Genomic DNA, 17236 nt, shown 5'->3' on the forward strand with positions numbered 1-17236 from the left:
CTGTTTGCAGGTATTTCTTGAAAATACTACTGGTTTTTGGAAACCGTGACATGATATTTTTAGGGTGCAATCCTATGCATGTTAAGACAGAAAAAAGTCCTACAACTCCCAGCATTCACCAGACAGTAGTGGCTGGGGAATGCTGGGAGTTATAGGACTATTTTCTGCCTAGACATGCATAGGATTGCACCCTTACTTGCATTTCTTTCAGGAGGGGAAATCTTTAACATCAAAAGCAAAGTGGCCCATATAGATTTCAAACTGGTGTAATGGTAATACACCAGTAATAAACAAAAGGAACTGGTGTATGTCCGTGCGTGTGTGCATGTTGTGGTTTTTGTGAGGTATTGCAAATTCCAAAATTGAATCTCCATACTTTCATGGGATGAAAAGATAATCTGGTTCAAAAGTTTTTAACAGAGTTGTGTCCTAAACTTCGGTAGACTGCACATATAGACAGTGAGGCAGACTGTTTAACCTTCTTACTCTTAACCTTTCTCTATTTCTTCTTTGTCTTCAGCTGATCATCTTGGATGTTTCTTATCACGAAATACTACCTGGTTGACTCATATGTGTGGAATTTAATTCCTGCTGTCTGTCTCCCCATCTCCCTCAGGCAAATAGGAAACAGAAGGACAGATTAACTGGAAGCTCCTTCAAGCTGTATAGCTGTTGACATACAAACATGTGTACACAAACATAACAGGCAGACACACCGGCACTTGAAAAGTAATCTGATCCTGAAGGTAACAAAGATCACTTTATGCTGACTGGTTTCATTATTACTACTCTGAGATAAGTTTGTGGTTTCTCAGATCTTCTTGGTGCCACGTGTTTCTCTATGAAATGTTATGGACATTGCAGTGTAGCGTATATAATAGTCTGCTGCGTGGCTGACAGGGAAGTTTGCAACAGAAATAAATGACAGAAGTTGATAAAAGGTATGCAAGTATGCTTTGCACTAAAAATTGGATTGCAATGCTTATTCAGATTCTTGGTATTTTAAAATTATTTGCGCGGGGGGGTGTATTTGCAGAATTGTGGGGACGGGAAATGCAAGTAAGTGTCATATATGAAATAAAAGTTTGAGGGACTGTAGGTACTTTTAAAATCTACCTACCTACCTACCTACCAAATGTACATAGATCAGTCATATTTCATATCATCCAAATATCAAAACAACAGCACATGTAACAGCAGTACATCCATCACAATTTCATATCAAGCCAAGACCCAAAAATGCTAACAAAGCATTATCACCTCATGAAACCATTGTTAATTAAGTTGTCATTAAATCAAAGCCTCATCAAGTTAGTCCAATTAAACCAAACCAAGTTAGTACTCCTGGGGGAAATGGTCTCTTCATCCTTTAAAGCAGGACTGCTCAACCTCATTTAGCCTGAGGGATGAATTCCGTTTTGGAGAAGCTCTTGGGGACAGCATTCCGGTGATGGGTGGGGACACAGGCAATCCCCTCCCCATCCAAGTGGTCCGGAGCCTGGTCAGTCCAGTTGCTCTGGAACCACTGGAGCATTCTAAGGCCTCCTGTGAGGCCTCGGCAAGGAACTTTGCCGAAAAAATGGATGGGATTAGGAGTGTTATTCCGTGCGCTGTGGATACAGTTAGTGAGCAGGAGGCGGTCTGTGGCACACCGGTTTTGTAGGATCGGTTCCAGCTTCTTCCTCCTGATGAAGTGGACAAGGTGCTTTCATCTGTAAGGCCGACCATCTGCTTACTTGATCCTTGCCCATCTTGGCTCATTATGAGCTGCAGCGAGAGGCTGGGTGAGGGGATCAAGGCGGTGGTGAATGCCTCCCTTGAGGAGGGAGTGATGCCATCAGCCCTCAAGGAGGCAGTGATAAGATTGCTTTTAAAAAAGCCCTCCTTGGATCCCCAAGTTCTGAACAACTTTTGCCCAGTCTCGAATCTGCCTTTTTTGGGCAAGGTGATTGAGCGGGTGGTGGCGATGCAGTTGAAGGCACACTTGGAAGAAGCCGATTATCTAGATCCATTTCAGTCGGGCTTCAGGCTTGGGCATGGGACAGAAACGGCCTTGGTTGCCTTGGTGGATGATATGAGGAGGGCTTTGGATAGGGGTGAATGCTCCTTCCTTGTTCTCCTCGACCTCTCAGCGGCTTTTGATACTGTTGACCACGGTATCCTCCTGGACCGCCTGGAGGGGTTGGGCATTGGAGACACCGTATTACGGTGGTTCTGGTCCTTCCTCTCCAGCAGGTACCAGAGGGTAGCACTGGGAGAGGAGGTTTCGGACCCGTGGCCACTCACTTGTGGGGTGCCACAGGGTTCCATCCTTTCCCCGATGCTATTTAACATCTATGTGAAGCCTCTGGGGGCTATCATCAGGAGGTTTGGGGTGCGGTGTCATCAGTATGCAGATGACACGCAGCTCTACCTCTTGTTCAAATCTTCACCAAGGTTGGCCATAGAATCCCTGTCCAAATGTCTGGAGATGGTGAGTGGCTGGATGGGGAGGAATAAGCTGAACCCTGACAAGACCGAAGTACTTTTGGCAGGAGACAGGAGGTTGGGGGATGTTGACCTGGTGTTGAATAGGGTATGATTACCCTTGAAAGACCAGGTCCACAGCTTGGGGGTCATCTTAGACTCCCAGCTGTCCATGGAGGCTCAGGTGTCAGCTGTGAGCCAGACAGCGCTGTACCAACTCCATCTGATATGGCAGCTGCGCCCCTACCTTCCCGATCATCTGCTCTCATCGGTAGTACATGCCCTGGTCTCCTCTCATTTAGACTACTGTAATGCGCTCTACGTGGGGTTACCCTTGAAGACGGTTCGGAAGCTGCAGCTGGTACAGAACGCGGCGGCCCGCCTGATTAAAGGCAGCCGCCGGCAAGTTCACATCACTCCAGTGCTGAAGGAGCTGCACTGGCTACCAGTTGTTTTCCGGGCCAAATTCAAGGTGTTGGTTTTGACCTTTAAAACCCTATATGGCTCCGGCCCAGCCTATCTCAAGGAGCGCCTCCAGCAACACCAAATAGGCTGCTTAACAAGATCAGCCTCGGATGGCCTTCTGTCTGCCCCATCAGCCAGGACAGCTAGGCTGGTGAGGGAGAGGGCCTTCTCTGTGGTGGCCTCCACTCTGTGGAACTCCCTCCCTAGGGAACTCCGCCATGCCCCCCCTTTAATGAGCTTCCACCATGCATTAAAAACATGGTTGTTCAGGCAGGCATTTGGGGTGGGCTAGGGTAATTTTAGAAATGTGATGTTTTTAATGTTGCATTTTATTGTGTAAACTGTTTTTATTGTTGTACATTGCCCAGAGTGGCTGGGTGACTGGCCAGATGGGTGATTAAAATAAATAAATAAATAAATATCCAAATACCAGCGTGTTTTAGTTCAAAGCTCTGGCTGCCATTAACCAAGGCCTTTCAACTTCTTATAATGGGGGGAAAACTGCACCAAAGCTGGGAAACCACCAAATGATCAGTGTGTGTGTGTGTGTGTGGAGGGGATGGGGTGAGGTCAGGGAAGGGGGTATGCCTTTCTGGGGAGCCCCAGAGGGTGAGATTGGAACCCTAGGAGGGCTGGATCTGGCCCTCGGGCCTGAAATTCTGCACCTCTGATTTAAAGATACTCCATTTGAAACCCTAATTCTAAGTCAGTTTTAAGTCACTAACTCTCAACCTAACCTACCTCACAGGGTTGTTGTGAGGATAAAATGGAGAGGAGGATGACCATGTAAGTCACCTTTGGTTCCTTGCAAGAGGAAAAAAAGGCGGGATAATGTAATAATACATTTTAAAAAACCATTGAATTAATGCCAACGGTTAATTTCTCAAACTGTAATTGATGGTATTCCCACCTTTCCCCAGTGTTTAGTTAATCAACATTCTTGTAGCCATTAGTAGGTAATAGATCAGTTCAGCATCTGCCTCTGATCCCCGTTCTTCTAGGTAGCCCAACATGGCTACCATAGGATGACTACCCCTAGGATGCCCTTGTTTTTAGTCAACATATGAAGCCAAACCATTGGACAGGGGGACATTTCCCCCATACATGCACCATATCTGCCCTACTATTGTTGCATTGTCAACAACTGGAAAATTTTGTTTAAATCTCCATGGTATCACATAGCCGTTGGGGTCTATTAAGAGGGGAACTTGAAAGGAGACTGCGAAGAAGGGAGAAGGAACAATGCAGGGTTATGAAGTTTTGCCTGCTTAACAATAGCACTATCCACAAACCTCATTTTCAAATGTTATCTCTGTAGCCAAGAAGCCTCAGAAACGTCATTTAATAATACTTAAGCCTTTATACAGTGCTTTTGAGTGTTCAAAGCACTTTACATACATTGTCTGGTGGCTAAAGCCATGTATAGTCCAGAAAAGAGTAAACAATGCATGCAAACTTTAAAATAATTGAAAAAGCTTTTTTTTTCAGACCAACATAAGAAACAGTTTACTAAAAGGTATAATGCCTGCAGCAGCCCGAATGGCAATCTGTTTTAACTGGAATATGTTTAAAGCACCTTCAGTTAATGACTGGTGTCTCAGAGTCTGGGATATGACCACTACTCTGACTAATATGGTAAAAGCTAGAGAATGGAGATCAATAGAAGATCAATTTATAGAAAAGTGAGACTTTCTATTAATTATTGGAATGATCAAATTCAGGAAACATCCAATCTCTTTCTTTATTGGGGATGTTTTAATGTCAGTTGGTTTGGTATGGAACAAGGTGTGTTTAAGAGAGCAATTCTATGGGCCCTAGACAATGTCCAGGGCACCAGAGGATGCTGTGGATCTCCTCCATGCCTGCAGACAGAGCTAGGAGCATGGAAGAGAAGATCTGATTGTGGATCTTTCCTCCCCTCTCCCAGCTGCCGCGGAAAGCGTCTCTTGCAAGGCCGCAACTGCACCTCACCATTCCTTATTTATTTGTACGCTCATTGGGGCATGCTTGAGAATGCCTTGCACCCAAACAAATCATTGGGCTAGACATGACTCTAGGCTGGAAGATCATGACAGCGATTGTTAACCGCAATAGATGTTTATGCAGATACAGCAAAGGCACTTTACGAAGTTTTAGAAGTATTAGAGGTTTTGTTTTTGATGATTGTTGCGCTGATAACAGACAAAAAGGACCCTATTAAATGTTTGAATGTCTAAAAGTTTGAAAAGCTAATTTTTAAAAAGGGACCAATTTGACGCAATAGAAGCACAAGTATTATAATGTCAAGTGACTATTTCCAATAACACCTGTGGGTGAAAAATTCTGTTTTTCATTGAACTGGACATTGCATCTTTTACTGTGTGATTTCTTGTGCTATTCTGATAGTTCTCGTTCTCTCTCTCTCTCTCTCTCTCTCTCTCTCTCTCAATCTCTCGCAATTATTTTAAAGTTTAACCTGGGCCTTTAGCTGAATGTCTGTTCTATATAAATGGGTGAAAGCATTATTAAAAGATAGAATTATTAAGCATATAGAATAGACATTTATTTTAATGTAAGTGATACATAAACATAGAAGAAAGAAAGAGAGAGAGAGACAGACAGACAGACAGACTGTAGTTTGGAATCATGAATGCATCATGATATCATGTGTCACCATGTTATGTACCCTTACCTGATTGGTTGTTTTCACGTGGTCTTTCTACATAATGGTTACATGCTATTGCTGATCAATTCAGTATGGAAGAGAGATGAATGCCGCCACCAAGTTCTTCTTGCAGAGCCAGAGCTGCAGCAGCAAAGACAAAAGATTCAAGGTGGATGCCTTGCTGGAGGACCCAGGCTGGTGTTAAGGGTGTTAATCCAACAAATTCAGCTGACGGGAAGAAATACTGTAATTTAAGTGTAGACTGCACATGCTCCAAAGCGCGCAATCTGTTCCCAAATTAATAATTGGCAGGGCAGCGATCCAAGCTCACTACAAAAGTGAGTATTATCAATGTGCACGTTTCGACCAACGAGCTGACCAATTATGAAATTTGGCAATGGCGCTATTTGCAAGTAGGTTCTACTACAGTGAGCTGCTTCTTAGGCACCAAATGGCACACGCAGATGCTGAAGCTCAGGTAGGGGGACCATGTGCCCTACTTTATAGAAGGCTCTGTTTGAAGGCCTGTCAGAGGGCAGTCTCCTGTTTGAAGAGCTGTCCAGCTCAAGTCTGGTTTAAGATCAGGAGCCATAAGGAGGGAGAGCAAGCAGGGGCCACGAAGCTGCCCATCAACACTCAACACCTGAGCAGCCACACAGATCACCTGGTCACATCTTCCCCATTATGGCGAGACATGCTGTATTTAAATTATAGTAACCAAGTGGCCGCCCTAAGCGTAGGACAAAGCGCCTGTCTTTCTCCTGAAAACAGACTAAAATGCTCAAGCAGGAAGCCCTGGTTGAGAGGATTTTGCAATAATAGACACTCAAGTATTGAGTGCTTCATTTGCACACCAGATGTTTGAAATGAGGAGATTCCCCATGCTAACATTAAGTCAAATGATGAAAGTGTTACAGGGAGGCGGAGAGGGGCAATGGGTGTTAAAAGCATATGGAGAAAGTGGTTTTGTAAGTTTTGAAGAGTGTAGAGTTCTAGTGTTGTTTAGTAAATATTTTCCTTTGCTTGTTTGAAGTCTAACAATTTGAGGAATTCTTTCTGCCTAAAAATCAAAAGGGTTAGTATTTGCGTTGGTCCCACAGAATGAAAAACATGCAGCAAGGGAGATGATACCTTTTATTAGACCAGCCTGGTTATTTCCCACCATTCTGTTTAATGCCAGTGGAGTTTGGGGACATACATGTGTAGGAAGTGGTGAAACTTGGACCCAGGCTCACTGAAGCAGTGAAATGGTGGCTTGACTATAGCACTTCAGACTGCAGCTGGGGGTTCATGTGACTGAGTACACCTCCCTCCTCCTCTTCCTCCTCCTCCTCCACCACCATCACCACCCACACACAAAAGACTCCTATGCACTAGAGGTGTGCACTAACTACAAGATTGGACTTGGACCCCAATTTGATGCTTGGATGCTTCAGAAAATGGCCTGATTCTACTGAGGCCAATTTGGAGGCTATTCACTTCAACTCAGGAACTGAATCAGAACTGAGATTCAGAAATCCAAGGCTTCATGCCTCCCTTCATGGTAGATCAAACAGTGGCTATTTTCTCTGTCAGAAGAGGGTGAAATTGTCAGGCTTAGTGGTCTGTTATGAGGGGATGATATTTCCCAACTTTCAGCAATATAGGTGCAGTGGTATTCATGCTGCACACCTTTATATTTTGGCTTTGTTAAAAGGGAACTGCTGATGACTTCTTAATTTCTTGGCAGGATTTGATGAAATTTTCAGGGATCCCCCTTCTGAGGGGATCAAACCTACCAAGTTTCAAAGGAATAGGTGCAGGGAATTTTGTGCAAGAATAGCCTTGACATTTTGAGGGAATCTAAAAAAAGCTGCACTTATTCCGTTATGTTCCTGGTGGATCATTCTTCTGAAAATGTAAGCATAGAGGTGGCTCTAACTAAGGGAACTGCAAAGTTTCAGAAGGGTAGATGCAGCAGTTTATGTGAAAGGGGATTCTCACATTTTTGGTGGTGTTTGTGTGAGTGATTTATTTCCCTTCCCTATCCCCCACAGTTTTTTGGGCAATATGTATGAAAATGGGGCTCATCATAGAGGTGTCTCCGGCATGAAACCTGCAAAGTTTCAGAAAGATAGGTACAGTGGCTAGAGAGTTATGATGATTCAACACCAGTTGAAGGCTTCTTTTTTCATAGTGAAGCCTGGTAATGTTGGAAGAATGTCCATCTCATGGACCCATCCCTGCCCTCCCCCAAAGCACAGTGATTGGAGAGCCCTTGATAAAACATGTCCTATGATTAGAAGGTTGACCTATCAGTCATTCAACATCCCCCCCCCCGACATTTCAAAAAGCAAAAGCAAAAGCAAAATACACTGTCTGCCTTTCCAAAGCCAAATTGTGAACGAAACCTCGTGCAGGGTACAGCTTTGGTACTGATCACTTTGAAGGGAATCTCACTTCAACTCAGGAAGCACCAGAAACAGTCTGAAGGGGGCCCAGTTTGACTTGGGCTTTGGCCAAATCTGATGCACAACCTTAATGTCTAGCCCTCATAGCTGCAGTGACCAATATGAAAATGCTCAGGTGCTCAGAAATTAGAAGATAAAACAAAGACCCCAGTGACAACTGTCAAACCCCATAGTTGTATTGGGGAGTGGGGGTGGGAAGACGAGCAATTACAAAATAAAAGCATTGCCAAATAAGTAGTACATGTCTACCAGCTGGGCTTGTTATCAGTGATGCTTATGCAAATGAAGCACAAACTATGCCTATTACATGTAGTTTATGTTGGAAATTATCTGTACTTCCATGTAGAGAAGAGGACACTGATACACAGCTGCAATTTGAATATGAAGCCTTACTACACACGCATAAACCAGTTAAAAATGATCATAAAAGTTGTCAAGATTGTCACTTGGAGATCCTCGTCGTCACGTTAGCCAGCCACAGCTGCAACAGAGGACCAAGCTCTTCAGATCCATGGAACCTTCCAGGGATGCCTGCATGGTTCCACAGTTTACCACCACATTCATAACTGACTCAGAGCAAGGCTTCCTCAGCTCAGGTCCCCAAGAGGGACCTAAGATACATCAGTGGCATCTTCGTCATCTAGACCCATCGAAGGGGTCCTTTCCACCAGAACTTCTGTCTCAAGCATATGGACATTTGTTATGGCCCAATTATTGTGGTCTGCTTTTGAGGTGTTCATTCTAGGCTGCAGGGAGGAAAGAGGGATTTTGTGTGTTGTGGATGAATGCTTTTCATATTGTATTCTTAGATTGGTTTTATAATGTTCATTTTTTATTTGTATTTTTGTGCTGATTATGGTTTATATTGATTTTGTTTTTTCTGTTATATTAATTATGGATTTTTGTATGTGTAAGTTGCTTTGAGACTGCTTTTTACTATGGGAAGTGACACATACATATTATTACTGTTATTAATAAGAATAAGAAACTTTTCTTAGGACCAATCAGTGTCCCAAATGTATTTTGTGGGTACTTGAGTTATACAGCACTCCTCTTCAGGCTGGAGTAAGAAGGGTGGACATGGGGACAATTGCCTCAGGCCACACACAATGGAGGGGGCCATGAACAATATGCTCCAACTGAGAGGAGGGGAGTGATGGTGGCAAAGGGTGCAGTGTGAAGGAGGAGAGGGGGAATCAAATGAACCCCAGGGACCCTGGAACAGGGGGGTGGGCAGAGGGAACTGCAGCCCTTCTTAAGATTGGCTAGGAGACTATGGGCTCCTTCACATGGAGTTTTTATCCTGTGATTGAGATTGCTCCTTCACGGAAGTTTGCAGGCTCTTTGCACAGCGCCATGACCCTGAAGGGTGTCTCCTGCATTAAATGCCCCTTGTTCCATTTTTAAATAGATAGCAGATAATGAGCTATCAAATTACCCCATTGTTGTCTGCTTCAGTTTCCTCCGTGAAAAGAGTTAAAGCGGCAAGAAGAGGAGCAAGATCAATGAAAGATAATGGAAGACTCACGGGGAGAGGGGAAAGGAAGCGCATGTAAAGAGAGTCAGTTGTCATCCTGCAATTAAAACGGAAGCAGAAAGCCCCGTTTTAAATGCAGGATTTTAGGCTGGTGTAGAGATGCCCTATACCGGCCCCCCCATCAGGCAAAAAGACTGTTGTTATCCTCAAAGTTAATTGATAAACAATAGGGAGAGATCCAGCCCCTGTTCTAGTATATGACTACTGGCTGAACTGTCTTGTTGTGTCTTGGAAGGAAGCAGAACTGTGCTGTGGAGGGAAGAGCTGAGCTCAGTGCTAATGTGTGCAGAGAAAGACCAGGAACAGAGTTGAGGCTGAGAGTGAAGAGGCTGAATCTGGAAGTGTGAGCATCTAATTCTACCATTCTATAATATTCATGAACTATGTCTTTTCAGCACAGCCGGGATCCCATTTGGATTTCATGTTTAATTTAATATTGGGTTGCCTTGAGCACCCCACTCCCTTGCACCTCAAAAACATTTCCAGGGTCCCTGATAACAGTAATCGCCAGATCCAAGTTGCTTTCGTTAGCTCAGCCAAAATAGCACCAACATTGTGCAAGCTTTCGAGATCTCCAGAATTCTTCATCCAGCAAGGTGTTCAAAAAACAGATTTGGGAGGGGGGGAGGGAAAATGGGAGACAAAATAACCTGACATGATGGTGAAGTTGCAGCATCAGCATGTTCAGTCTCAAGATGAAGTGTGGGGAGGAGGCCTGTGCAGACATTCAAATCAGGTCTTGCGCATCATGTGATGGCTGGAACAGCACCTGCCCCTAGGACTGTTGGAAACCAGAAAGGGAAAAATGTTGGATCCCCTCTTTTGGAAATATAAAACCCAGCTGCTACTCAGATGTGTTTCCATTCTGGGTGTAGCACACTGACCCCATTTACCAGAGGATCACAGAGAGAAATGAGGCAGTCTTTGGGCTTCTCTACACCAGCAATTTAGTGCACGCTCGTGATTGGCCACACATGGAAGTTTTTGGGTCCATTACACGATGTCATCGACATCCAGAGCCCCACCCACACCTTTTCAGGTTTTTCCTGTTGTAAAAAACACCAGATTTAATCAGGTCTTTAAAAAAAAAAAAAGCACAGAAACGGTAGGGTGTAATGTCACCATAGCACTATATGTCAGCCACTAGATGGCACTGTCTAAAGGAAAACATAGGAAAAGTGCCAAATTGGAAGGTTTCAGTTCAAATGAGGTGGTTGTCTGTGTCCTCCCCTGTAATGGTGCCAATCGTAATCCCGCAAAGTATGTAGGAGGAGAAAGCCCCGGTAAGGCAGCGGGATTTTCCATTAATGTGGAGAAGCCCTTTATATTAACCAAGATAGAGATAAATCCCCAGGCCTTTCAGAGTCCTAAAAAGGACCTGGGCAAGATGTCCAAGGGCAGAAGGTGGTAGAGATGGTATGTGTGTTTGTTTGTTTTTAACGATGGGGATGATATCAAGCCCAGCTTACCTTTCTCTGTGGATTTCCCTCCTCATTCTGCTGAAGTACACCAAACTAGCTGCTCATTGATATCAATGGCATGGTTCCAGAGCAAATTGTTTCAACTCAAAGGTGCAAATCTTGGAGTGCTGCTGTGGGACAAAGCTCACCTACTCCCATTATTTTTATCACTTTAGGGATCAGACAGCAAGACCCATAGTTCAGATGGAAGATGGGCCTATGATACTGAGCTTTTTAAACACACACACACACACACGGAAGCCCCATTGTATTTAATGAGGTTAATCCCATGCAAGGGTTCATAGGACTGCAGCCTTAGGAACGTCTGATTGCTTTACACTATATTATTTATTTAAAAGATTTATCATCCCTCTTTCAGGGTGTACTTCCCTCACAAGACGGCTTACAAGGCTCTAAAAGACATGTATGAATGACAATTTAAACATTTAAAGCAGAAAATTATTTAATAATAAACTAGCAGCAACTTTTTTTTTTTTAAGTACAGCACAATTCAACCAAATACAGAATGGAACAACTGTGTCTTCCGAGGTTGTTTTGTTGTTTTGGAAACAATGCCCCAGAAGCTGCTGCCTTTGCTTGGTATTAAACTTTGAACAAATATTGCAAATTTATTATATTTGATACAGATATGAATCAAACCCCACCTTTTACATTCCCCCTGCTCCTCTACACCTGTGTCTATATATACCTGCCAAATGAGCATAACACTTCACATATCTGATGAAGTGGACTCTAATCCATGAAAGCTTATCATAATAGATGTGTTAAGTCTTTAAGGTGCAAGAAGTCTCTTCATTAGATATGCATGAGATGCACATTTGTTCTTCCTCCACCCGCACGTTTGTGAATTAATCACTAATACTGAATAGAACAGGGCCAGTTCCAGAAGGTAGCATGGTTGGGCATTTGCCAGGGCTCCAAGACCAGCAGAGGGCCCACTGGCCTAACAGTGCTACCATTTCCACTTTGCACAGAGCACCCAAGAAGACAGAAGCCACTTCAGGGAATTCTCAGGGCGCATGTCCCATCCCCCCCAGATTAGGGGGGACTACTGGGGGTGTTGTGCCTGAAAGTCTCCACAATCCAGCACTGGTGGTAAAAATAAGATATTTCCGCAGTAACAAACTCTTTATCTTCCTTAATTTGTTCCCAGATCCTTTTGTCATCCTCTTCATACAGCCCCTTGATAATTTCATATTTAATGCTGTATTTTACTACAAACTACATTTTACTACATGCATAAGCTTGAACTGCTTAAACAGCCTTGTGGGTTGTAGTAGAATTGTAGATGGTTGTAGAAAATGTTTGGTAACATACAAAAGGATTTTTCCTCTCCTCTGAATTCAGTGGTGGGTTTAAGAGTGGGAGGATATAAAATAGTGGAATGCTGAAAAGGTCTTTATTTGCTGTTCTCCTTGGCCGCATTCTTAGAGCTTAATGACATGTAATAGAAAAGCACATGGACAGTCATTCAGAAATATTTTTAAGCTTTATTAGAAACAGAACTGCTTTAGCTGCTTGACCAAATCTGATAGAAAACCCAGAGAACTCTACAAATAGCATGCACTACAATTGTTTGTGGCTCCATTTGTTTTTAACCAAGTTCCTAATGGAATAATTGCAGCCAGGTTTAAGTTGTCTGGGCAAATGTAGAGCACTGCAACGCCTGCCTATTATTACTCTTTTACAGTGAAGTCTTAACCATGTTTACTGAAAGAAGTAAGTCCCTCTGTGTTCAGTGAAGATAACTCTCAAGTAAGTGTGCTTACTAGGATCACAGCCTTTGTTGTTGTTTATTCGGTCAGTCGCTTCCGACTGTTTGTGACTTCATGGACCAGCCCACACCAGAGCTTCCTGTCAGCTGTCGCCACCCCCAGCTCCCCTAAGGTCAAGCCCGTCACCTCCAGAATATCATCCATCCACCTTGCCCTTGGCCCCTCTTCCTTTTGCCTTCCACTTTCCCTAGCATCAGCATCTTCTCCAGGGTCACATAATCTTCTCATTATGTGGCCAAAGTACTTCAGTTTTGCCTTTAATATCTTTCCCTCAAGTGAGCAGTCTGGCTTTATTTCCTGGAGTATGGACTGGTTTGATCTTCTTGCAATCCAAGGCACTCAGAATTTTCCTCCAGCACCACAGTTCAAAAGCATCTATCTTCCTTCGCTCAGCCTTCCTTAGACATGCTTATATTTCTATAAGGCATTTAAAGAAAAAAGATCACCAGATTCTTTGGGGTACCTAAGCTAAATGATAGGCTGGAAATAACCCATGGGGCATACATGAAGGCCAGTATGTGGCCATTGGGGAATCTGCCATTGTCAGAATGACAATTTCTGGAAGACCAGATGGGTCTTTCCTCAAAAGGAGATGGTCAAAACTAGGTAGCCATGTGTCCTACTTTACAGAAGACAGCCCTCTATTTGAAGATGTCCTCTTTTTGAAGGGCTGTTCAGTCCAAGTTTGGTTTAACGATAAAGAATCCTAGGACAGGAAGGCTGGGCCTTGAAGTTGCCCATCAACAGATAGCACCTGGACAGCAGGCTGAGCAAGCCCACGAGCCATCTGGTCACAGGTTTCTCCACTATTGTGAGATGTATGGTAGTTCTATTAAAATTATAGTAATGATTTCTAAATTTCCATCTATACACCTAAATTAGCACATGCACCTTTTATGCAAATGGTGTCATCTTTTTTTGGGTGATGCATTTTCTCTTTTTTGGTGAGACATAAGTGGTCACCTACAACAGACAGGTCATGAAAAACATGGTGTTGGCCACAGAATCAAATTCCTGGTGTGGGACAGTCCTAGGTGACAGATTCCTAAAAGCTTTTTCAGCTTGTCAGTAAAGATTTAGGACCTGTTCTTAAGACTATGCAGTGTTTCTGCAATGTATTCCTCCCTTGGATATCTAAGAAAAGAGCACCAGTGCCAAATAGCAGTTCCTTCCCATCTGTGATCATTAGAGAGTCTGTCTCCCACCCAAAGTTATTTCCATTCACAAGAGTTGGCCACATTCTTCAGCCATGGGTTGACTGAAGAAATTTGTGATAGCATATATGGTTGCGTGAATCCACCCTAAACTATTGTTTAAAAAGAGAACAGGCCCAACGCTACATGAGTTACAAAAGGATTTTTAGGTAGATTTAAAAAACCTTTGAAGCTGGATTTAAAAACAAATAATCCACCTTATGAATGCTGAAGTAAAGTTTAATTTTAAACATCTTGGGGTAAATAGTACAAAACATGGAAAAGAGAAATGTTAAAACTCCTGCTGTGGTAGCATTACAGATCTGGCCATTCTAATCTCCCTAATCATATTACAATGAGAGGAAACAGTAAAAAATAAATGGTAGGATTTTTAAAAATCCTGAACGAATACTCTGCCTCACAATTCACGAGTTGGCTGATGGTCGACTATTCCATGTTGCTTTAGTAAGAGAACACATTCATCAGAGATTGCAGCAATGTCACCTGTCTGCAGGGCAGTCCAAAAGTCCATTCTTGACAGTTTTTATCTTTCTTCTGCTAGAGGAAGCCCCATCTGACCCCTACGGAAGGTCAACAACTTAATTATCGTACTCAAGACAAAGCTACTCTGTGCACAGGAAATGAAAGCTAAGTAGAGGCACTTTGAAAAGAAAGACATTTCCCTCTCTTGAAAGAAATGAAACTTGTACAATCCAATATTCTTTTCATCTTGAGCAGACCTCCTGACTGGATGCTAACTGATGTGGATCACGCAAAGAAAGGAAATGCCGGGCTCTTCCTGCCTGGGGAACATAAGAACTGCAGCCGAGTGAAGCTGTTTGGGAGACAGTCCCATAAAGGACTTCATACAGGGGACAGCTCAGCAGGCAGAGCAATCACAATGTATACAAAACTAATTAAGTGGCCAAACAAACTTTGCTGTTGGGATCTGCTTATCTGAAAGGGACCGTGTCATGGGTACGTGTTTGTGAACGTTTGTGGAAAAGGAACGCTCTTGCACTCCATCCTCTCACTCCGACAACAAACATACGTTGAGGTACAGAAGTGGAACGGGCTTGGATGACTGGGCAGAGGGAAATACACTCTGTACACGCACACAAGCATCCTCTCTGTTATTCTTCCTTTGCATATCACTAGGCTACTACACAAAACATCAGAGTTTGGATCCAGATTTAATCGTATCTGTTGAAATCCATGAGACTTATGTTTTTTATATTTTATGGTTTTAGTTGTGAACCGCCCAGAGAGCTTTGGCTGTTGGGCAGTATAGAAATGTAATAAAATAAATACATAAATAAAATATGTAAAAATGTATATTTATATTTTAACTGTGCTTTTTATGCATTTGTTTTATTGTTTTAACCAGTTTTTTTTATTTTAGTTCCTATGATTGTTAGTGACCTTGAGCACCATTTTCTTGGGGGGAAATCAAATAAATAAATAAATACATTCCTAAGTTAAGCCCTATTGATTTCAATGGGTTTACGAAATCTGGATCCAACCCCATTAGTTCAGCACAGATCTTCCTTTTGGAATGCAGCCATCCCTGTTCCTCAGGTATGTTTTTCACATTACTGGGATGGTAGAAATCATCAGTTCCTGACCCATCATGTAAAAATAGAGGAAAGTCAGGTTTCTGGAGAAATGCTCAAATATTTAATTTCTATAATCTAGGTAATAATTCCATATTTCCCAGTAATTTTTAAATTCATTCCCAAATTCAGTCTCAGGAAGAGGCCTTTCACATAATTTGCTACATAGTCCTTTTCTGAAAATGGAGATGCCAAGCATAGCTCCACTTTCCCTACCAGTAACCCTGTGCAGTAGTAGAAATCATGAGACCTGGGCTTATACAGTAGTGGGATGGATGACAGAGACAAATCCTTACCTCAAACTATCGCCTCCAGCCCACCAGGGTGAAAAGGGGTGGAGGGAAAACCAGTGAGCAACTTATCCAACAAGAACTACAATTTATTTAACAAGGAAGGGGAAAAGGTGGTGGTGGAGCAGTGAGCGGGGGTAGGGAAAAGCAAAACAAATATTCAAATGAATAAACAATTTAAAGTAAGTGCCTAGACTATAGAATGGAGTCCAATAGTTATAAGGTCCACAAGGTAAGTTATTTCTTAAAACCGTTCTCTAGCTGTGCAGTCCAGGACTCAGAAGAAACTGTAGGCTGACAGTTGGCTGTCAAGTATCTACTGACTAGTGACTGGGAAAAGGGCAGAGTGTTGCCGCTGTTCTCTTTCCTAGTAGCTCAGAACCTCTTTTCCATCTCTGTCTTTCCCTCTTCACAGTTTCCTCAGAACCTTCCTTCACACTCTGTCTCCTTTTCTCTCCCCAGAACCTCTCTGCTCACTCAGAACTCTCTCTCCCACCATAACGCGTCAGGGTTGAACTCTACAGTTGCACTGCACCACAGGGACAGAACCTGGGATATTCTGCACGCAAAACACATACTCTACCGCAGGAGTTTTTTATGCAGAGGTAGAGCTATGGTTCTATGTCTTTGCCCTCCTATAGCTGAAGGCTCAAAACTACATTTCTAGCCAAACAATTGGTCATACAGCAACTTAATTAATTAATTAATCAATCAATTAATTAATTAATCGCCCATCTGGCTGGTCACCCAGCCACTCTGGGCAATGTACAACAACAAAACAGTTAAAACAATAAATCCAGCATAGGCTGGAGCAGATGTGGTCTCACTATGCAGCGGTAGCTGGGTGGCAGGAGAGTATGTCTGCATAACAATAAATGCATAAATAGGATGTATGCACAGAAGCCGTAACTGGGAAGCAGAGAGAGGTGTATTGCTGCAGGAGGTGGGAGTAACTTGTGTTGCAGTCCCCAGTCTGGGGCAAGGGCATAGGTCAGGGGTAAAGTCCATGTTTTGCGCTCAGAAAGTCCCAGCTTCAATCCTTGGCATCTCCAGTTAAACGTATCTCAGGTACTTCAACCTTGGAGTGTCACTGCCTGTTGGAGTAAAACCCAGTAGGGCTAGAAAAACCCATGGGCTCAATCTACACGGCCAATTTAGTGTGGAATGAGAGCACACCAGGGTTGTTCGAGACAGATGACGTTGTTGCCAATCTGCAGCAACCCTGCAGCTTCCCTCTGGAAAAGGCACATTTTCAAAAAGCCCTTCTACTGTGTTGTTTTCCTTAAATGTGGCTCCTGCATGGTTCCCCTGCAGTATGCCCC

General features: G+C 43.2%; 1 long non-coding RNA gene across 1 annotated transcript; it reads left to right on the forward strand.

Moving 5' to 3' along the window:
• The first annotated feature begins 520 nt into the window (after positions 1–520).
• On the forward strand, positions 521–15308 carry LOC146358965 (uncharacterized). Its single transcript, XR_014786345.1, has 4 exons — positions 521–746; positions 9798–9905; positions 12734–12798; positions 14574–15308. It is a non-coding gene; the product is annotated as an uncharacterized LOC146358965 (long non-coding RNA).
• Positions 15309–17236: the final 1928 nt, after the last annotated feature.

Source organism: Heloderma suspectum, chromosome 1 (assembly GCF_057233095.1).
Source record: "Heloderma suspectum isolate Gila_16-S chromosome 1, 16-S_ref, whole genome shotgun sequence".
NCBI classification, from domain to species: domain Eukaryota; kingdom Metazoa; phylum Chordata; class Lepidosauria; order Squamata; family Helodermatidae; genus Heloderma; species Heloderma suspectum.